Here is a 23,345-nt window from a genome sequence, read left to right as displayed (position 1 = left end):
ACCCCGTGGACTGCAGCCCACCAGGCTCCTCCGCCCATGGGATTTTCCAGGCAAGAGTACTGGAGTGGGTTGCCATTACCACAGCAGGATTCAAATCTGACGTCTCTATTTTTTCCAGCTATATGAATTTATCAAGCTACTTAATCTGTAAGATAAGTAAAGTGCTTATCACAGTGCCTGGGAAAACAGGATGTTCTCAAAATTATTAGATATTTTATTATTTTACATTTTTGATTATTATAAATCCTTTAGGGTGACTTTATCTAAGGCAAATATATATGGCAGCTCATTTTTGGTAATGGGCTAATATGTCTGCTTATAGCTTCCATAAATCCACCTCAAATTACCAGTGGTTATATAATATATAAGATGCTCATGTGGACATGGAACTGAAAAACTAAGTCATGTAAGGAGTTGTTTTGCAGCTGACATTTTCTTGATTTATTTCTCAGTCATTTGACTTGCTTTTCTTTTCAAACCTGAATTGTCCAGATTTATGATTTTGTGTAGGCATAGCTCGTGTCTGATCCTTAGTGAGGCACTGTTAAGAAAAAACAAGATCAAAAGAATGAATTCGTTATATTTATGAATCTTTCTGAAAATTAATCAAGGGTTTCACTTTCACCAACAGAAATCAGCAGAGACAGGCAATGCCCATAATTTCTCATTGCAAAAACAGTAAACTTTCTTTCCTTTGGGGAGAGCTGTAAAATTTTAGGAACTGTCTTAAAATATAAATCTACTGAAGACTCAGCTTTGTTGAATTATAGAGTGTTTAGCCTCAGCTCTATATGGATCTTTGTGGGTCTTTAGCCTATACGTATATATTTGTTATTCCTTCTAGCATCTGTTATTTGAAAGTTTAATGAATCTCTCTGTTTTTATCCAGTAGCAGAAACTCTGAACCAAATTAGACACAAGATGGATTCCTGTTTCATTCCATTAGAATATTCCCTCTAAGTTGAGATGAATACCCTACAAGCTCCTAAAGGAAGGAACTGTCCAGACAAAAACTTCCTAGCTATTGTGAGAGGTTCCTTTTGCTCCCAGTTGTTACTGTTATTTCCTACCTTTCTCTTTTCATTTCAAAATGGCTTCACAATATCAAAAATAGGGGAGGAAGGGACAGATATTTAGAATCAAAATTGAATATGCATTTTTTAAGGACCCAAATTTCTCCTCAGTCTTCTTTTAAGACTTGTCAGATCTGTCTCTGACCGTTCTCTTTTTGCTCCACTAAGTTGATTAGGATAAACCTGAAATCAATGTTTATTGAAAGTATTATTCTTTTTGATGATTAAGAGCTTCACCCTCCCTCTAATAAATATAATACTCTGTCAAAATGTGTCACACATTTAATTCAATTGATGTAACGGTCTGGACCCAGTTAAGAGATAAATAGAAACCACTCAGATTAAACTAAGGAAGTTAAGTATAAAGAACTGTCAGCCATGATGAAAAAAAAAAAAGAACTATCAGTCATGATGAAAGAATAACTGTAAAATACAAGGAAACAACCCTAGGGCTGATGGAGTGTCTAAGAAAGTACAAACTTGAAAGTGGTTCAGACTTCACTGCAGAAGGTGTGGTTCGGCCACAGGATAGCAGAGATGGTTGGGACAGGTCTGGAGCTGCCGGGCAAACAATAGGCAGCACTTTGATTGCAAATGAGGTGCAGGGGCTCAGTACACTAGTCCAGTAGTGCATGGGACAGCTGGCCTTGACAGGGCAGAAGGGCTTCAAGAGGAGACAGATCATGTTGGGGCATGGGAGAGGTTTGCAGATGAAACCACAGCAGGTTTGTGACCCTCTGGACCACAGCAGGTTGGGGATCACCCAGAGAGTCTATGTGGCTCTGGGAAGATTATCACCACACAGAGATGGAATGATCCTAGAGAGACTGTTCTGAGCCCGTGGTTGGAGCAGGCTCCACCAGATGTCCTCACACCCACAACTGTTGACCCCTAGTCCTCAGAGGAAGTTTCTTCCTTCTGCAGTGTCCCTCCAGTGACCTCTAATGAGAAAGCTTGGTGCTCACTTCGAAGAAGAAATGATTGTAAGAATTCCATTGTTGATTACCAAGTGTGCATTGAAGAAAGCATCTGAATCTGAAAGACAATGCTTTTTAAAGAAAACTATTTATTATTTATTTATTCACTTATTTTTGGCTCTGCTGGGTCTTTCTTGCTGGGCACATGCTATCTCTAATTGTAGCAAGCAAGGGGCTATTCTAGTTGTGGGGCACAGGCTTCTCATTGTGGTGGTTTCTCTTGTGTGTGTGTGTGTATGTGTGTGGGCTCAGTCACTCAGTCTTATCTGACGCTTTGCAACTTTATGGACTATAGCCCACCAGGCTCCTCTGTTCATGGAATTTTCCAGGCAAGAATACTGGAGTGGGTAGCCATTTCCTATTTCAGGGGATCTTTCCAATCCAGGATCAAACCCAAAGCTCTTGCATCTCCTGCATCAGCAAAAAGATTCTTTTCTACTGAGCCACTTGAGCCCCAGTTTCTCTTGTTGCGGAGCCTCAACTCTAGAGCATGAGGTCTTTGGTAGTTGCAGCAGACAGGATCAGTAGTTGTGGCTTGAGGGCTCTAGAGAACATGCTCAGTAGTTGTAGCGCACAGACTTTGTTGCTCTGGGACATGTGGGATCTCCTCAGACCAGGGATGGAACCTGTGTCCCCTTCATTGGCAGGTGAATTCTTAACCACTGGACCACCAGAGAAATCTGACAATAGTTATTAATGTACTAATGTAATTTTACCCTAACTCAGCTCTATTATGTTGAAAACTTCTCTATACTTAAGAATTAGACAATCAGGATTAAAATGAGAATGTTACTTACTAGTATTACTTGGTTGCCTCTATGTGGTTTGAGGTTATACATTTTGCATTCCTGAATTTTGATTTTCTTGTCCATAAGATATTCATACAACCTTCCTCAGAAGATTTTTGGGAGAATTAAATGAGATATAATAAATGAGAATTCTTTGTACTGAAAATCTAAGTGTACTTTATTTAGTCTGTCTCTTGAAATCATTACATTGTTCATAAATCACATGCTAATAGTTGCATCTGGAAACTAGTTGTTAACAAAAATAAGATAATTCCATCTCTTATTTTTAAGTAAAAAAGAGGCTTCAGAGGCCAATGAATCATCTCCTTTGACAATTGCAAAATGAGTCTCAGGAAGCAAAAGGGACTTGCCTAAGTTTGTACAAAGATGGAGTGGCAGAGATAAAGCTGAGGCTTTTACATACCACCTGCATTTTGAAATTAAAAATCAAAACCCAAACCTAAGCTCCAAACTAAAAAACAAAACCCAGCTTTTAATTTGGTTTTAATGTTATTTCCAGTGAGTGTGGTAATAAGAGCAATGAATGCAGTTAAACAGGACGGGGAGGGAAGTTTTTTGTCAATGTGTCTGTTTTGGTGTATGTGAAGAACCTCTGTAATCTGACCAGAGCATATTCCCTAATTTAGGAGATGCAAAGTTTTCCTATTAAAAAAGGTGTCGAGGTGGGGAAGGGGGTTCTTTCATCATTAGCAAGTCACGTTCAAGAGCACGCTCTTTCAGGAGCAATTGTCTGAAGCTTTTTCTCAAAAGCATTTCTTCCTAGCTATTTCGTGTACTTACCAGTTCCTGAATCTCCTCAATATTTTAGCCTTAGCATCACGCTGCCTTCCTTGAAGGAGAGAGCTTGATACAAAACGCTGTTGCTAAGCAGTGCCTATTTTTACTCCACTTGAACAGAATAGAGGCCCACTCGATGAGATTCTATCACTGAGGCTAGCTACTAAGCAGCTTTTGTAGGTTAAGCATTCACTGGTGTTTTTCTATGAAACTACACACTCCATAGTTTGGCATCCAGGATGAAAGTGTAAAACTGAGGCCAAGGACCTGTACCAGTAATGTGTTCTTAAAATAATTGGAAAAACTCAAAATATCTCAATACTTCAAGTATTTATTGAGCTCCTAATACAGTTGATGATTTTGTATTATGCTTGGGGGAGAGGGAAACTATGGAATTAAACAGATTTGGCCCCTGATTAGACTCTATAGATTAAATAGAAAAAGAGGCAGGCAAACAAAAACACCAAATGACAAGTTATAAGAAATAAACATGCTGACAAGACAGGATAACAAGGAGAAGGGGAGTTTGTTTAAACAGAGAACAAAGAAGAGAGATTTCTGAGGCTGTGATGCAAAGACTAGGAAGACATCTATCACTTGAAAGGTATTCTGGAAAGAAGGAACAGCTTGTGTATATGTCCTGGCAGAGGCAGTATCAGAATGGGAGGTGGGATAAGAAGTGTACAGGGGGGTAGGGAAGGAATGAACTAACCATGAGGAACTGAGAAAAGACCACTGCAAAAGAGGTTAGTAAGTAAGGAGATGAGGCTGATGTTATAGACAGGGATGCATTTTAGCTTCACCAGGTGAATGAAAACCATTGGGAGGACTTTATGTAGTGAATGATTTGATGCATTTACATTTTTACAAGATTGTATTCATTTTCTGGAGAGCAACTCGTAGTAAGGGGACAGGAACGAAACAGAGAGTCCATTTAGGAGGCTATGGCAAAGGTCCAGGAAAAAGCATGATAGATAATTGATGAGAGGCAGTGGAGATAGCAAAAAGGCAAATCTGAAATATATTTGGAAAGTAGAAGAAAAGAAACTTGGTGATGAACTTCTGGACTTCTGCCATAAACTTGCTCCTTTTACAATCTTCCCAAATTTAGTTGATGGCCATTCCATCCTTTCTACTATCCTTTGAAATTTATCCCTCACACTCTTCAAACACTCAGCAATCTGTTGGCTCTCCATTGAAAATGTATTCAGAATCAGCCACCCTCACCAACTTTATCTCTAAATCTTTAGCCAAAGGTACCATCATCTCTCACTTGAATTATTGCAATAGCCTCGCCTGCTTTTCTGCCTTTCCTCCTGTAGCCTATGGTCCCCCAGCTCTCAGATATCCCATTAAAAGCTTGGTCAGGTCATGTTAATTCTCTGCTCAAAATCCACCACGTCACATCTCATTTTGAAAAAGAGAAAAAATACCTTACAACAGTTAAAAGTTCCTACATGATTTGGCCAAACATTACATCTCTTTCTTACCTTTCATTCCACTATAGCAGGACTGTTATCATTGCTACTCCTCAAATATCACAAGTTTTCTCCCACCTCAGGGCCTTTACACTTGCTATTTCATCTTCTTGGAATCTTTCCCCTGTTAGCTATGTGATTTCCTGTCTTACCTTTGAAGCCTTTGTTCAAATGCCACCTTCTCAAGTAGGCTTTCTCTAGCCACTACAGATAAAATTGCATTGTATCTAGGGCTCACTACTCTTTTCTTGTTTTAATCTTTTCCATGGTATTTATTTCATCTCTCATGCTATGCATTTTACAATTATTTTTATTTGCATAAATGATAAAGAAAGTGAAAGTGAAGTCGTTCAGTCATGTCCGACTCTTTGCGACCCCATGGTCTGTAGCCCACCAGGCTCCTCCGTCCCATGGGATTTTTTCCAGGCAAGAATACTGGAGTTGGCTGCCATTTCCTTCTCCAGGGGATCTTCCTGACCCAGGGATTGAACCCATATCTCCCACATTGTAGGCAGATGCTTTACACTCTGAGCCACCAGGGAAGTTGCATAAATGATTATACCTCATTAAGTGGTGAATTTTTAAAATTGATTTTAATTTTTAGAACAGCTTTTTGTTTTCAGAAAAAAAAAAAAATTGAGAAGATAGAAGATAGTACAGAGAGTTCCTGTATATCTAGTACCCAGTTTCTCTTATTGGAGAAGGAAATGGTAACCCACTTCAGTATTCTTGCCTCAAAAATCCCATGGACAGAGCAACCTTAAGGGCTACAGTCTGTGAGATCACAAAAGAGTCGGACACGACTTTAGTAACTGTCATCATCAATTTCTCTTATTATCAACATCTTACTTTAGTATAGTAAATTTGCCACATTAATGAATGGATATTGGAAAATTATTAACTGAAGTCCATAGTTAATTTTGATTTCCTTAGTTTTTCTTTAATGTCTTTTATCTAATCCAGAATTCTATCTTGTATACTATATTATATTGTTTCCTTAGGCTGTTATTACTGAGGCTTGCCTTGTTTTTGATAGTTTTGAAGAGTAATGGTCTGATATACTTCAGGATGTCCCTATATTGGAAAATTTCTTATTTTTTCTCATGATTGCACTGAGGTTATGGCTTTTGGAGAGGAATATCACAGAGGTAAATTGCCATTTTCATCACATCATATCAAGAGTGCACACTATCAACATGACTTATGACTGATGAAGTTGACCTTGATCACCTGGCTGATCAAGGTTTCTCTACTATACTCTTACCCTCCCCCCACAATTTCCATATTGTAATCTTTGGAAGGAAGTCATTTTGCAGTCCTCAGTGAATCATTGTACACAGTACACAGTGAGTCCACACAGTCCAACTCCTTGAGGGCAGAGTATCTATGCAAATTATTTGGAATTTCTCTGCATGAGAGATTTGTTTCTTCTCCCTCATTTATTAATTTATTCAATCATTTAGCTTTATCAGTATAAATGTATATTGATTTTATTTTATGTTTTGAAGTTACAGTCCAGTACTGTCTTATTTTGTTCTTCAAGTTGCCCCATGTTTGGTCATTAGAAGTGCTTTCTGTTGCTCCTACACCCATTTGACATATTCCCATCAACTGCTTTTAGCACTTTCTTAATTTCTGGCATTATGAGATGGTCCAGGATTATCTGTATAGTTCCTGTTTCTGTCTTAGAATCAGCCATTTTTTTCAAGGAATGAAGGTGAATCTTTGTCAATTCAGTTGTTTCTATATCCCCTGCACCCAGAACAGTAACTAGCACAGAGGAGTTGCTCCATATTTGTTAAGCAAATGAATGAATGAATTGAAAGCAGGATTAAGGGATAAGGCAGTTATGGTCAGAATCCCTTCACCATATCAGACTCTTATATCATCAAGTCCTTTGGGATCTGAACACTTTGGTATAAAACCTTCTTTAGCAGAGTTGCAGAACCTAGATTTGCTCTCTTCTCAAAATTTTTAAGGAAAAATTTTTTTTAAGAAGACAGTCATCCTGAGAAAAACGTCTGAAAACATGCAATTTATTACTTTAAATTACTAAGCATTGCTTCTTTCAGTCAGAATTAAGTTCCCACCCCTCAATGCTGCCGCCTTCTCATGCCCTAATTAGAGAACAGACTTTATCTTCCTCAATTGTCTTGTCTCACTTGCAGTCATTCCCTGAGCTGTGAGCAGCTTGATGACAGGAACTGTGTCTTATTCTGTGCAGTGCATATAGTACCAAGCTGACATGCAGGAAAGTGGTTAGAGTGGATGTGTTGCCCAAAGAGAGAATATGAGAGTAAGTTAACCGTCATTGTTGAATAACCATTCAAATTACAAAGCAAGCATAATCAACTTTTTTTTTTTTTTTAGCAGTGGGACAATTGTTTACAAAAGGGTGTATTTCAGTTTTGAACACTTACAGGACAGAGGAAAATTCAAAAGAAGGTATCGACTCTTCAATAGGCTAAATAACTGTTTTCCCCCCTTTTATCTCTGTCATTTCCCATGAATTCCAGTAATCAAGAATCTTTCTATGCATCACAGAACTCTTAGGATAACCCTCAGATATAGTATACCTTCCTCATTTTAAAGCTAAAGAAACCACAACCCAGAGAAAGGAGAAATGATTTTTCCATGGTCACATAGGCTTGATATATGGATCTCAGTCTCCAAACCACCATGGTAGTCTTATTATTGCTCTAACAAGAGGTCTCCACCAATATTGTTATCTGCATACAAGTGTATCCCTAAGTTACTTACTACACTAGAAGATATACATCTGCTCAATAAAGCAACAGATAATGTAACTGAACTGATTCAAAGGTCTAATATTTTTACTCATTTAATAATCTCAAAAGTGGGAAAAAGAGTGCATATTTAAAACCCACAAAAAACAAAGTTATTTTTTCCAAATATTAAACAGCTAAAATTTGGTCAAAATAGAAAAGGAGAAAGAAAACAACATATATTGAGTACTTACCATGTAAAAATTGCCTGCACAGATTATTTGGTTTGATGCTGCAAACAACGAGGTCAGTACTGTTATGAGATATTAAATAAATTACCTCCAGTTACACAGCTATTAATAACAGAGCTGAAATTCACACCTGGGTTCTGTAACTCCTGTGTCTGGATATGTCCTTTTTCTACATCACACTTTAGAACTCCAAGACTTGAACTATTCTGATTATAGAATAATCAGAATAGGAATAATCTCATTATGCCTATGTTATATATCATATTAAAATTGCACTGATTTAATTGAATATTTGCAGTGTTCACCATTCAGTTTAATTTAGTTCAAACAATATTTACACTTAGTTCTGGGCACCGTATACCATGTTCGGGACAAATAAAAAGATGGATTCACCTGATCCTAAATAGGAAACACATGTTCGTACTTAACTGCAATTGAAAAGACTATATTGAAACTCCTCAAACAGATGGACAAAGTACTAACTAAAGAGCTGCACATGTGTGTTTGTGTGCACACATACATATATAGCAAGGGCACTGCCTGGTGTGTGTGGGATGTGTGTGTGTGTCTTTGGGCATATATGCATATGAAAAATCAGCACCACGTATACGTTTATACTTGCCCTATATACATATCATATATATGTAAGTAGATGCAAAAATGCTGCAGTTTAGTTTCAGTTGGTTCTTTATTTTCCCTTCCTGGGGCTTAAAGTACAGGCTTAAGGTGTTTATTTGCTAGTTTGTACATAACCCAGATAAAATTCACATCCACTTTATATGTATTTTTTTCATAGTGATGATAGTGGTGATGATGTAATCATGGCTCAACATTTGGAAACACGATAAAAACAGGAATAACAACATCAAAGAAAAAAATAGAAAAAAAGTTCTGACTGGCAAAAAATTTTTAAGAAAAGAAACTACTTTACAAGGACTTCGGATTTTCTAATAAGTTCATTTTTTATTTCAGACTTGGCACATTGTATAAGCATGCCATATTTGTCAAATTCCAAATTTATAACTCTCCTTTTCTATTCTCTAGTCTCAAATTAATTTTCTCTGTCATACCTCAAAGAAATTCAGAAAAAAATGCTCTTATGCTGCTCCATTTGTCCTGGCATATATAAATGGTGAGTTTATAACAGTCATTTTATCCATCTAATCTCTTCAGAACATTTGTTCTTTAGTCATTGTGAAATTCACATATTAGAGCAGGTCACTTGCAGTCTGACCTTTAAAACTCTCAGTAATGGGCTGCACGTTTTGCCTGTCAGATGTTGTCTCTCCTCCATTGCCCTTTGTAAGAGATGGTCCTAAGTCAGAAGTCATGAGCTTGAGTACAGACAATTGGGGAAATCCTCTTCTTCTGACTCCTTTGAAATTTTAGCTATATGAATGTCAAGACTTCCATCAGCGGAAAATAAAACATAATATTTAAAACCAATTAATGAGCAGAACCCAAACTAAAGCCAGGATTGGGAATAGGAGAGGCAAGAAGAGATCTTTAATTTCTTACAGTGATTAATTCATGAAGACCCAGCATAGGATATAAAGTGAGAGTGTGAGAGGTTAGGTTTTAACAGAATTGTTTAAAACCAAGGAATACACATGAAGAAGACTATTTTCCAGATGGAACCGATTGGAGGGATTGGTTAAGAAAGCTTCTCTGAACTCCTTTGTACTCTATAATTGTGTATAACTCTCATCTCATCTTCCTTCTGTGATATCTATTTGTGTACTCTTACCTCGTCTGAGGGGCTTCCCAGATGGCTCAGGGGTAAAGAATCCACCTGCCAATGCAGGAGCTGCAGGAGACTCAAGTTCAATCCCTGGGTGGGGAAGATTCCCTGGAGGAGGAAATGGTAACCCACCTACTCCATATTCTGGCCAGGATAATCCCATGGACAAGGATCCTGGTGGGCTATAGTCCATGGGGTCTCAAAGAATCAGATAAGGCTGAGTAACTAAGCATACATGCACACACATTCTCTGAGATTCCAAAGTTTTGTTGAAGTCAGGAAATGGGTCTGATTCAGAACATCCTTCTCCATAATGCCTTTCAAGGTGCTTTGTACATAGTAGGTGCATGGTGAACAATGACTGATAGGCTTCAGGCATGAGGAGAAATGCGAGGGTAATATTAAGGCCATGGAGATTAAAGGGTGTGGTTTGTGTACCCCTGAATTGTGTCATCAATCAGTCCCAGAGAATCACGTTTGCTCCCTATACCTTCGAATATGACATGCCGATGGAATGAGAAATGGAATGATTCAATATTGGCTTATACTTTAGGGCTTCTTATGTGATAAGACATTGTCTTGTTAAATCAGGAGGGCTGACTGGATGAAACCAAATCACCTGGCATCTGTGGTCATGTCAGGCAGCTGCCATCAAATGCCTGGGAAAGATGCTGGCAGTCTCCCTCCTGAGACGCCAACTTCATTTAATTAGTTTGCAGACTATGCAATTTTACCTACTAATTTTACACTGAAGTTCTTTTCAAAATCTCAGCTTTGAGTTTTTGATTTTCCAAGGTAAAGAACTCCAGAGGGTGATGATTATTGAATGTGAATGGAGTATGAAAAGCATTTACTGAGTCTACCATATGAAACAATAATGATGATTACCATAATTTTAATAAAATTGTCTTCTTGTGTCTTTCTCATGGGAAAGTCAAACCACAATGTGATACTAGATTGTCAGTACTAGAGTCTCAGAGTTAACACTGAGTCCTAGTGATGAAGAGACGGATTAACCCTGTGTTCCATGGGCATAGACAAATAATAAAGCCAGGGCTTTAAGGCTGCTTGGGGGCTTGTGATTGAGTAAGACTGTACCAAAGAAACATCATAAAGACGACATGGTGGCAAACCTAGGTTAAGGCCCCTTTGCTGATATTTACTATATATTTACAATCACATCAACCAATCTGAGCCTCTTATTAAAATGGGAATAACAATTCCTGCTTCTTAACTTTCTTACATAATTGTTTTGTGAATCAGGTTATAGATGATCATTCCTTGTAAGGTATATAAAGTACACAAACATAAAGAATCATAATTATTACAATTCCAGGGAAGGGCCTCTCCCTCTTCTTAAATTAAGTAGGAGGTGATTCTCCAACTACTCTCCATTTGGTAGCTCTGAATTCTCACAATATATCAGGAAAGCGTTTTAAAAATGTATCTCTTGCTGCAATGTTGATTGGGCAAAAAGTGTTTATTGAATGTTTGCATTAATCAATAAATATATATCAAGTACCTATCACGTGTAAGGAATTGTATTAGACTTTGGGGAGAATAAGAATTAGTGTCAGCTAAGCTGGTTTTAGAAAAGGCAGAGGAACCAGAGATCAAATTGCCAATATCTGCTGGATCATTGAAACAGCAAGAGAGTTCCAGAAAAACATCTATTTTTGCTTTATTGACTATGCCAAAGCCTTTGACTGTGTGGATCACAATAAACTGTGGAAAATTATGAAAGAGATGGGAATAGCAGACCAGCTGACTTGCCTCTTGAGAAACCTGTATGCAGATCAGGAAGCAACAGTTAGAACTGGACATGGAACAAGAGACTGGTTCCAAATAGGAAAAGTACGTCAAAGCTGTATATTGTCACCCTGCTTATTTAACTTATATGCAGGGTACATCATGAGAAATGCTGGGCTGGAAGAAGCACAAGCTGGAATCAAGATTGCCGGGAGAAATATCAATAACCTCAGATATGCAGATGACACCACCCTTATGGCAGAAAGTGAAGAGGAACTAAAAGCCTCTTGATGAAAGTGAAAGAGGAGAGTGAAAAAGTTGGCTTAAAGCTCAACATTCAGAAAACTAAGATCACAGAATCTGGTCCCATCACCTCATGGGAAATAGATGGGGAAACAGGGGAAACAGTGTCAGACTTTATTTTTGGGGGGCTCCAAAATCACTGCAGATGGTGACTGCAGTCATGAAATTAAAAGACTCTTACTCCTTGGAAGGAAAGTTATGACCAACCTAGACAGCATATTAAAAAGCAGAGACATTAATTTGCCAACAAATGTCCATCTTGTAGTCAACACTCTGGTTTTTCCAGTGGTCATGTATGGATGTGAGAGTTGGACCGTGAAGAAAGCTGACTGCCGAAAAATTGATGCTTTTGAACTGTGGTGTTGGAGGGAGATTCTTGAGAGTCCCTTGGACTGCAAGGAGATCCAACCAGTCCATCCTAAAGGAGATCAGTCCTGGGTGTTCATTGGAAAGACTGATGCTGAAGCTGAAACTCCAGTACTTTGGCTACCTCATGCAAAGAGTTGACTCATTGGAAAAGACCCTGATGCTGGGAGGGATTGGGGGCAGGAGGAGAAGGGGACGACAGAGGATGAGATGGCTGGATGGCATAACCGAATCGAAGGGCATGAGTTTGAGTAAACTCTGGGAGTTGGTGATGGCCAGGGAGGCCTGGCGTGCTGCGATTCCTGGGATCGCAAAGAGTCGGACACGACTGAGCAACTGAACTGACTGACTGACTGACGGTTCCCTTAGGATACACGTGGTTTCTAAGAAACAGGAGACAAGTTATTAATTCATTTTAAGTCAAGCAGTGGGGCAAGAACTCCTATTTTCTGTGCACCACAATGCACCAGCCACTGTGGTAGACACTTTAAAAGCATTGCCGCATTTAATCCTCATAGTTATTTACCTTTTGAGGTACAGGGATTTCTAATCTGCATTTTTTTTTATGTGTAAACACTGAGGCTTTATGACTTCATGTCAGATAACTTAAGAATCTGCTATCAGTCAGTCAGAAAGTTGGAAATTCAACCCAAACTGGGGTCAGGGCAAATAATGGGAAACCTTGGCCGAGTCTGGTAGGGTCTGATGGGAGTGTCTTCTCCTGTCTTGTTTTCTATGGTTCCACTCCATGTGATCACACTTTTGGAAAATGTACACCTCTCTAGCTCTCACACTCTCTTTCTCTCTCCAGGAGTCTGCTCCACAATGAACTCTTTATTTAAAGGTTAATGATTTCATATGATGTCATTTATCTTCACAAAATATTTGATTATTACAAGGAGATGAGGCTTCTGACCTCATTTTAAAGGCAGGGAAATTATAGCCTGTTAAATAACATCTCAGAAACGTCTGACATGTTTTGTAAATATCTGACTTAAATATCAGTTATCACAGATCATTTGGTGAAGAAAAGAACAAGTGTGCACTTACTGAACGAATAAACACTTAAAGCTAGTATTGCTATCTCTAAATATTATTTATTACAAAGAATATATACCAAATCATACTTTTTTGTTGCATTGTTGTTAGTCAAATCCCAAGTCATATCCAACTCTTTGTGACCCCATGAACTGCAGCACACCAGGTTTTCCTGTCCATTCCTGTCCATCCCTCTCCAGGAGTTTGCTCAAACTCATGTCCATTGAGTCAGTGATGACATCCAACCATCTCATCCTCTGCCATCCCCTTCTCTTCTTGTCCTCAGCATTAGGCATGAACAAATATAAAGAAAAGTTACTAAACTTATAAAACTATATATCTAAAGGAAAAAATCTTTTAAGTAAAATAATAATAATATCCAAAATTAATCACAAGTTAAATATCTAAAACCTAAAATGTTAAATAATATTCTCAATTTACTTGTATCTTTAGAATTTTCTGTAGTTCATGATTTAAGTTTCAGGGGTTTGTTTGTTTCCTGTTTTTTGTTTTTATCCCAAGCTGAATACTGTGTTTGGATTTTTCCTTCCAAAGGGGTTTCTCTATGTCCAAATTACTTATTTGTTAACTTCTTTCTGGGGAGAGAGAGCATTTATTTTTAATTGCTTTCCATAAAGGAAAAATATATTACACCCCCTTTTTAGAGGAGTATTACAAATTTTATTTCTTTCACAAATAACACTGTAGAATAATTTAAATAGACCATCATGAAGCTTAAATACAATTCTATCATCTTAAAACTTCCAATTCTTTTCATTTTTATATTGGACTGTATGCATGCTCTGTCATTAGATTAGGCTACAAGCCTATAAATATGAATTTTGAATTCTGTGTTTTAAAATTTAAATATCATGAGAATTTTTATACTGTGTGTAATGATAATGTCTAGTGAATACATAATACTCTATCACATGACAGTTTAAAATTGACTAAGTCATTTCCCTACTTTTTTTTTTTTACCAAAGCAAAGTTATCATTTTGTAAAATTGTGGTAAGAATACATGCAGCATAAAATTTAATATCTTAAGCATTTTTAACTTCACAGTTTGGAAGTGTTAAGTATATTTGTATTCTTGTGCATCCAATCTCCAGAACTCTTATCTCTTGCAGAATAGAAATTCTGTACCCATTAAACAGCAGCTACTCTTTCCCACATACCCCAAGCCTCTGCTAACCACCATTCTCCTTTTTGTCTCTGTGAATTTGACTACCCAAGGTACCACATGTAAATGGAGTTACAGTATTTGGTTTCTTGTGACTAGCTTATTTCACTTAGCATAATATCTTGAATGTTGATTCACATTGTATCATGTATCAGAATGTTCTTAATGTTTAAGGCTGAATAATATTTCATTGTATGAATATACCATATTTGTTTATCCACCCATCAGTCAGTGAGCACGGGTCACTTCTACATTTTGACTGTTGTAAATAATGCTGCTATGAACATGGATGTACAGATATCTGTTCAAGATCCTGCTTTTAGTTATTTTGTGTATATAATGAAAACTAGAATTGATGGATCATATGGAATTATATTTTTAATTATTTTGAGGAATTATCATATCATTTTCCAAAGAGGCTGCACCATTCACATTCTACCAACAGTGCACATTTCCCAAATTCTACATATCCTCACCCACACTTCTTCATTTCTGAGGTTAGGGGGGCATTTCTTTGTTCTTATAGTAGCCATCTTAATGGAAACAAGGTTGTATCTTGTAGTGGTTTTGATTGACATTTCTCTGGTAATTAGAGATTCTTAGCATCCTGTCATGTGCTTATTGGACTATATATCTTCTTTGCACAAATGTCTATTCAAGGTTTTTGCCTATTTCTTAGTTGGACTGTTTGTTTTTGCTCCTGAGTCATAGGAATTCTTTATTTCTGAATGTTAACTTCAGGTTACCATTCAATCTTACTATGAATACCTATGTGGATATATTTTTCTCTTTGATTAAAATATTTTTTAGGTAAATTTTCAGGATTAAAATTTTGTCTGAAAGAATATAACATTTTTAGGATCTTGACCTTAATTGCCAAATTACTTCTTCAAAGAGTTGTGCTTATTAAGCTTAGAATCATGGAAATTCAGCACTCCACCAGTAATGCCAACATTTCTATAGCAAAATTAGCTTCTTTTTTTCAATAGTAAGTGTAAAAATGTTCCTCATTGTCTACATTTGCATTTCTTTGATTATTAGTAAAGTTGAATACTGTTTCATGTTTTACATTCCCTTGTTAATTAATAGTTCAATCATGTATTTGCTGATTTAACTATTTGAATTTGGGTGTTTACCTCATGACTTTTCAAGTATTCTGCAATATTGTCTCTATGTACATTTTTTATTTGAGTCATGCTTTAGTTTTCATTATTAAAAGGTTATGGATATGCATAATAGTTAACTAAATTTTTCCGAGCTTTGACATATGATACTAGATTCTACTTCCTGCTGTATTTTTGATTGTATATTTTCTATGATTCTTTCTTTAAAGCAAGGTCAACCTGTACAATTTTTTTTCAAGGTATCTCACAATTGACAGGCTAGAGCTGTGGAATTTACACAATCTGCTGCATTCCTGAGTGGTGACCAAAATGTCAGGCTATGCTATTATGTGGCCAGCTGAACATATTTGTGGAAGGAAATGTGTCTTTTGGAAACATAGCACCAATAAATAAAATGGCCTTCAGGGGCAATGAAAGTGTCTTGGTGTCAATAGCAGCAATCAAAGCCATATCGGAAGCACTGTGGCCAAGAAAAGAAAATGAAGAGGCCTCGTCTGGGTGAGGGGAGAAGGCTGAGAAATACTATCCAATTAATTTTACAGGAACAATAAAATTAAGGCTCCGACTACAGAGGGTCTTTCAAAGATCTAGGATGAGTAGCGATATTAAATTTTGAAACCTTGCCCAAATTCCAACTTGGGTAATTGTATTCACTCAATTTTAAATTCCCTCTACACTTTCTAATGCAATGTCCTTCTGGGCTTCCTGGTGCTAAACGCTGCATGCTGCTGCTGTGCATGGATGAGTAACTGGTACCTTCCATCCTGGAGAAGGCCTTGAAGCCACCAGGGAAACAGTCATTAAAGATATCATGTTAGTCTTTCACTTCTGAAGAATCACACTTCCAAACACTTAGGCTGTTATAGAAAAATCTGGAGGTCTTTAAGTGTGATGTTTTTGGCATGGGTATTCTCCCACGACCCTAGCAATCCATTTCAATAGATGGAGTCAGTCAAAAAGATCTTGAGATTTCAGATCTGACAATTTGAATTCCAGTTTAACTCCTCTGCTCTTATTACATGTTTGACCTTAGGCAACTCACTCCCTAACTCATCAATTTTCCCAAGGTTGCAGAAAACAATGCCTCAACAAGGCCAGGCCTGCCATGACTAGTCTCTAACTAGCCTTTCCTACCATAGCTCCTACTTCTAGGGATAGAGATTATAGATAGGGAAACTGGGCCATTTCTTTTCTCCTTTCTGTGCACATTCATGTCACTAGGCCTCTGCCCTTGCTGTTTCTCTTGCCTAAGTGCCCCCAACCTTCCTCTTGTCTTGGCAAATCCTGTCCATCTTTTGGCATCCCCAGTAGCGCAGTGGTAAAGAATCCATCTGCCAATGCAAGAGATGTAGGAGACTCGGGTTTGATCCCTGGGTCAGAAAGATCCTCTGGAGTAGGAAATGGCAACTCACTCCAGTATTCTTGCCTGGAAATTTCCATGGGCAAAAGAGTCTGGTAGGCTTCATCCATGGTGTTGCAGAGAGTCAGACATGACTGAGTGGGCGTGCGTGCGCACGCGCGCACGCACGCACGCACGCACACACAGCCCTCATTCAGGAAGAATTTAAATATTATCTAAGTATTGTATACATACTGTGGAACACAATATTGGGTTTTACATTTACTAATTGTTTAAAATCTCTGAACTGTTTTAACCTTTCTTTTCATATGATAACCTTTCTGAATAACAAAGCGGGTCTCAAATAAGAAAACAATATTATAGTTTATTCCAGGTTAATAAGCATACACAACCAAATAATCTCTTAATTTGTTCCTTCTTTCCTGTGGACTTCATGTTACGGTTAATCACTAGAAATGTGCAAAGTTTACCAAACATATTTTAAATTTAATTACTTCTTGTGATAAAAATTATGGTGTCATTTTCTCAGATAAATACAATTTAAATCTGAGGTTTTTTAATGTTTCTTTTGGAGTCAGGTTAAGTGAATGTTTATGAATTTTTTTTCAAATTAATATTTGAACTAACGTATAATCTTGGAAATGTAGTTTTGAAGATAATCACTGAGGAATCATTATACCTAGTTGTTCTCTATATCAAATTTTAATTTTTAGAGTCCTTTCTGAAGTAAGGTGATTCATCTCACACAATGACCACAGCCCACAGGTTAGCGTAAGAACTGAGCATCTCTAATTATTTGCAAAAACATTCAGAAAATTATAAAACAAAGTAAAAAGCCCCAGGTGATTCACCTGCTTAGTGATAAGGGCTAATAATGACTGTTCTAGTAGAATATTGCCAAGCCCATGACCATCTTAAAGGAAAGGAGCGAAACACTCAAAAAAAAGAAGGGACTGTGTCCAGATAACACAGAAAATGAGAAGCCACGTGTAGGCTGGAGCTCAGGCCACCCAGCATCAGTCAGATGTACGATTCTGCCTCTTTACTCTGTGACAGCTTCACTCTTCCTTATCTTTTTCGGGGTTTTCTGTATCCAGGCTAACTCGCTGACTAGATTTTACAGGTTACGATTATAGCAATACAACAGACCAGCATGTTAATCACTGCCCATTTTCAAAATTTGATGCAGAAGTCTCACTATCGCTTCTTTCTGCTGCTTGGGATGCAGAGCCAGTCAGATTTGTCCCAGGTCCGACAATGCCTCTAGTGCTATTGCTTAATGGAGATAACCTCTGACTTGAGGGAACCAACATGCTCCCCAAAGAGAAGCTATCATTTACTGATTAACTCATTCTCTAGGCAGGTTATGACTCTGTAGCGCTTGAGCTCCCAGGAAGAGTGTGTGCCTACAAAGGAAATATTTTACCCCAACAGAAATGAAGATATTGACACCATATTAAGTCAAACTCTATCACCTGTGGTAATGTGATTTTCTTGGTTGTGTTTACTTTGTAAAAGTTGATCATGCTACACACATATGATTAGTGCACATTTATGTATTCGTGTTATGCTTCCATAAAGTGTTTATCATAAATAATAACAATACTAATAAAATAGCACTGCCCTAGCCAGGCAGGTAGAACAGAGCAGAGAATGAGGAAAACTACAAGCTCTAGAATCAAAGTAAAACACAGCTTTATATATTCCTAGCTCTGTGATATTGGCCAAGTCTTTACCTCTCTGAGCCTCAGATTTTGCCATATCTCTTAAATAAGAAAAACACATGCCTACCTTGTGGAGATGCTGTGATGATAATATAATATAATATTTATAAGAAGCACCAGGCTTAGAGAGTACCTGGCCCTCAGCAGATGTCAGTAACTCATTCAGTTGTTCAAACACTTTTTATGTCAAGAACCATTCTGGGATATAAAAGCCAGTAAGTCACAGTTCTTGCTCTCTAATGAGTAATTTCAGTAATAGTTTACCCATTTTTATTCCCTTTTCCCACCTCTCGGGGGCCACGTGCAAACACCTTCCTATGGGCTCACATGGAAGACTGTACTCTCTTTCCAAAGGCACATACCCCATCATGTTGTAGTTATTTTATTTATATATAAACAATAGTTAGATGGATGGATGGATGAGTGAATGCACTTCGTTTGTCCTGTAATATCTTATTTCTTCCTTCCTTATTACCATACATCTTAATTTCACCTCTCCTTCCAGTTCCTCTACCACACTGTTTCGTTCCTTGATCTGCTCCAAACAGAAGCAATGTTCCTTCCTCAATACTCCAATGACACTTTTATTTGAACTTTTTGGGAGATCTCAGTGTGGTATGGGAAAGTGTGACTTTGAGAATCTGTTAAACCTGGGGTTTGCACTGGGTTCAGCCTTAACTGACTGTGTGTTCTTAGGTAAGTAAGCTTCTTTGGCTCTATTATCTATCTCACCAGTAAAAGTGGGGAAAACTATGCCTACCTCTGAAGGTTGTTGTAAAGTTTGAAAATGATGCAATTCAAAGGACATGCCACAGAACAGTTGTTCATTGGAAAGGAGATATTATTTCAACCTTGTTTTGTATAACCTATGTAGACATTGTGTCTTTTTCTATAATGAAAGATCAACATTGACCCTATTTCAGCACTGTTCACAGTGCTCCTAAAGAGCAAATGTTCAACACATGTTTGAATAAATGAATGAATAAAAGATAAAACAAATTCCCCAATGCTGATGGTAGAGAAAGAAACCCATACACGGTTCCTGAATCCCAGATAACTAGTTGAAAATCTCTCTCTGGTGATGGATAATATAACAAGTGTCTGCCTGCTAGGGGATCATTCAGGCTTCCTATTGCTGTACACACACACACACACACACACACACACACACAACAGCTGAATGGCATAACCCTTTCATATTACTGTAAGAACAAGCAATGTTAGCATGATTTTAACTGGCACCAACTGGCTGTTATTCACCAGATGGTGACCAATTTAGATTGAGTCTGCCCTAAAGAATATTGCAGAGTTTTGACTTCTGGGATAATACAGGTGATGGTATCTATGTGAAGAGCCTGTCTTGCACTTTGATTAGATTTTTGGAGGCTGGAAGCCGGCAAATGGGCTGTTAACTACTTACAAGGCTAAGTTAGAACCATAAAGGTAAGTTTCCCCTGTTTGCGTGCAAAGCTCTTGTCTTTAAATTTCCTGCTGTAGTGAAGTGTCAACATTGCATAATAACCATCCTCCAAGACTTTATTAAAATCCTGACCTTTGCTTTAAAGCTTCTGTTTGGAAGGAGAAAGGCAAGGAGAGAAAATTAGGTCTTTTCTAATAGGCTCCAGGAGCTTTAGGCCATAGGCCAAGAAGACTCAGGCTGTCTCTTGGAAAACATGTCTTTGCCTGTCACCCTGGCACTCATCTAGATTGGTTCCCTTGGAGGTACTCGGGGAGCACCACCATGAAGACAGCATTCCCAGGGAGGAGGAGCCAGTCTTAGGAGAAGCAATGGGGAGGTTGGGGTGCTGATTCTCTCACTAGGGCTATCCTGTGAGGGGAACAACAGACCTCTAAGAGCTGCAGAATTCTTAGCACATAACAACTCCATCCAAACCCCTGCTCTAACTTGACCAGTCTCAAGCATGGCTTCTAACTGTGTGAGCTCCTGTGATGACTGCAGCCTCCCATTAAAATATCTGCCTGAGAAAACTCCAAGCTGCCAGGAAAACTTACTATTTGTTCCATCCAACATCTGATGATGGATCTTTGACTTCTCTTTCCTAGAGCGTTTACAGTGATTGACTATGTATCTGTTGCAATTCAGAAGTGTCTTTCTTGAGGACTTGAGAGCTACTTCTTTGAAATGTAGGCATCAGGAAGAATAGGGCCTCTGACCCTGGGTCTCTGTGGGAAGACCAAATCCTAACTTCAATAACTTCCAGTCACCAGTGATAGCTGGCCTAATTGGATTTACATTGACCATCCCCCTATAATTTTTCACTTCTCTGACTCTGTTGGGCCCCTACCCTTTCCCCACCTTCTTTCTCTCTATATGATACCCAGATCTCCTGTGCACAAATTGGGATGGAGCTCAGGCCTTTCCCTTCCTGTCAGGAGTTCCTGAATCTAATCTACTTCCACTGGTTTAACTAATGTGAACTGTGTTTATCTTTGACATCTCCATATGGAAGAACCCCCATTTATGGGGTTCACCTCTGTGCAAAGAGAGCTCTGGAGGGGATCCAAAGTTTACCTTTTACCTTTCTTTCATGGCTGTAGTTAACATAGCCTGCTAGGTTGAAGATATGAATGAAGAAAGCTCCCCACTCCATAGTCCAATTTCCTCTTCCAAAATACTTGAGCTTCAAATGCTTGATATGTGTGTTTGGGCACATGAGCATGGGCCTCTGATAAGACAGGGCTGAGCAGTTAGGAATCTCCACCTTAATGACTTGGTTTCATCTACTTTTTTCCCTATACCCAGTGAACCAAACTGAGGGAACACAGGCAATAAGGAAGAAGAGAGAGAGATGACTTCTAAACACAGGGAACTCAGGGAGTGACGAAAGGCATAATTGACTCCTATAAGAGGGCTGTGGACAGCTAGAGAACACCTATAGGAATTGGATTTGGATGGAAGCAAATTGGGCAGAGAAGTATAAAAAAAAAATTGAGAACTTAAAAGGATATGGAAGGTGACATAATTACTTTTTTCCCTTTTCACATTTTTATTTTTGGCTCAGTTCTTTTCAGCTCTTCACCTTCCTTCCAAAAACTTAAAGTAAAATGTCTCTGTACAGTACTTTCTTTACCCTGCTCCCAGCCAAGAAAAGTTATTTATTGTTTTTATTCCTCTCTTCCAATTACTCTGGCCTGGCCAAAAAAAAAAAAGAAAGAATCAAAATTGGGGGCAAGAAATTTGTGACTTCATATCTTTGGGTCTCAGCTTAGTAATGAGAGTTTTGAACTAGATTCATAGTTCAGCAGTTGTGAATACTGTATGCAAATACTACTCATTTACTAGGGAAACATCATTTTATCCTCTTGGAGCTTACACTCTACTGAAATAAATAGTCAGCAAACAAAGTAAAGACTGACATAATAAGATAGGGAATAAATATATTTTATGTGATTGTCAGCAAAGGCTTTGATGAGAAGGTAACAGTTGAGCAGGGATATAAATGAAGCTAGGGAGCAAGCCATGGGGAAGAGCATCCCAGGAACAGGGAACAGCAAGTGCAAAGGCCCCGTTATGGGACCATGTTAGTGTGTTTGGGCAACAGAAAGGCGCACACGGTGAGAGATTTGAGGAAGTAACTCAGTGTCAAGTCATGTATGGCCTTGTCTGGAAAATCTTCTAATCATGATGACAAGTCATTAACTATTTGAGAGCAGAGTATTATATAGTACTACCAGTAAAAATAACAAATAAATTTGCATTGCACTTCATTTGCACTTCACATGTGCCAATCTCTGATCCCAGTGTTTTACTCATGTGCTGTGCTTAGTCGCTCAGTTGTGTCCAACTCTTTGTGACCCCATGGAGGGTAGTCCACCAGGCTCCTCTGTCCATAGGGATTCTCCAGGCAAGAATACTGGAGTGGATTGCCATGCCCTCCTCCAGGGGATCTTCCCAACCCAGGGATAGAACCCAGGTCTCCCACATTGCAGGCAGATTGTTTACCATCTGAGCCATCAGGGACACATTTTACTCTTATTAACTCATTTAACTTTGCAACTCTATATTGTAGATATTATTATCATCTTTATTATTTTATAGATAATGAAACTGAAGCAAAAAATGTTAACTAACATGAATGTTTTATGTTAATATGTTATAGAATTTGAATTTGAACCCAGAAATCTGGCTCAGACCTCAACCACTAGCCTTTATTTATTCTGATTTCCATTTATAAAGATCACTCTGAAGTATGAGGAAAGACTTTGGAGGGCAAGAGTTTAAGCAGGGGGACCACTGAAGGGGGAAAAGGATGACTTGGACTCTGGTGGTTGCGGTGAGGAGAGAAATAGTGGTCAGATTTAAGATGTATTTTGAGGGTAGAGAAAACAGATTTGTTGTTAGATTCTATATGAGCTCTAAAAGAAAGAGAGGGATCAATGATGAATCCAACTTATTGCCTTAAGCAACTGGGCAAAAGTAGTGTTTTTTACAAATCTGGGTTTCCTTGGTGGCTCAGATGGTAAAGAATCTGCCTGCAATGAAGGAGACCCAAGTTTAATCCCTGGGTCAGGAAGATCCCTGCAGAAGGAAATGGCTACCCACTCCTGTATTCTTGCCTGCAGAATTCCATGAACAGAAGTGCCTGGTGGGCAACAGTCCATGGGGTCACAAATAGTCGGACATGACTGAACAACTAATACTTT

Source organism: Cervus canadensis, chromosome 7, assembly GCF_019320065.1.
Source record: "Cervus canadensis isolate Bull #8, Minnesota chromosome 7, ASM1932006v1, whole genome shotgun sequence".
In the NCBI taxonomy this organism is placed as follows: Eukaryota; Metazoa; Chordata; class Mammalia; order Artiodactyla; family Cervidae; genus Cervus; species Cervus canadensis.
Note: the sequence above shows the minus strand (reverse complement) of the source record.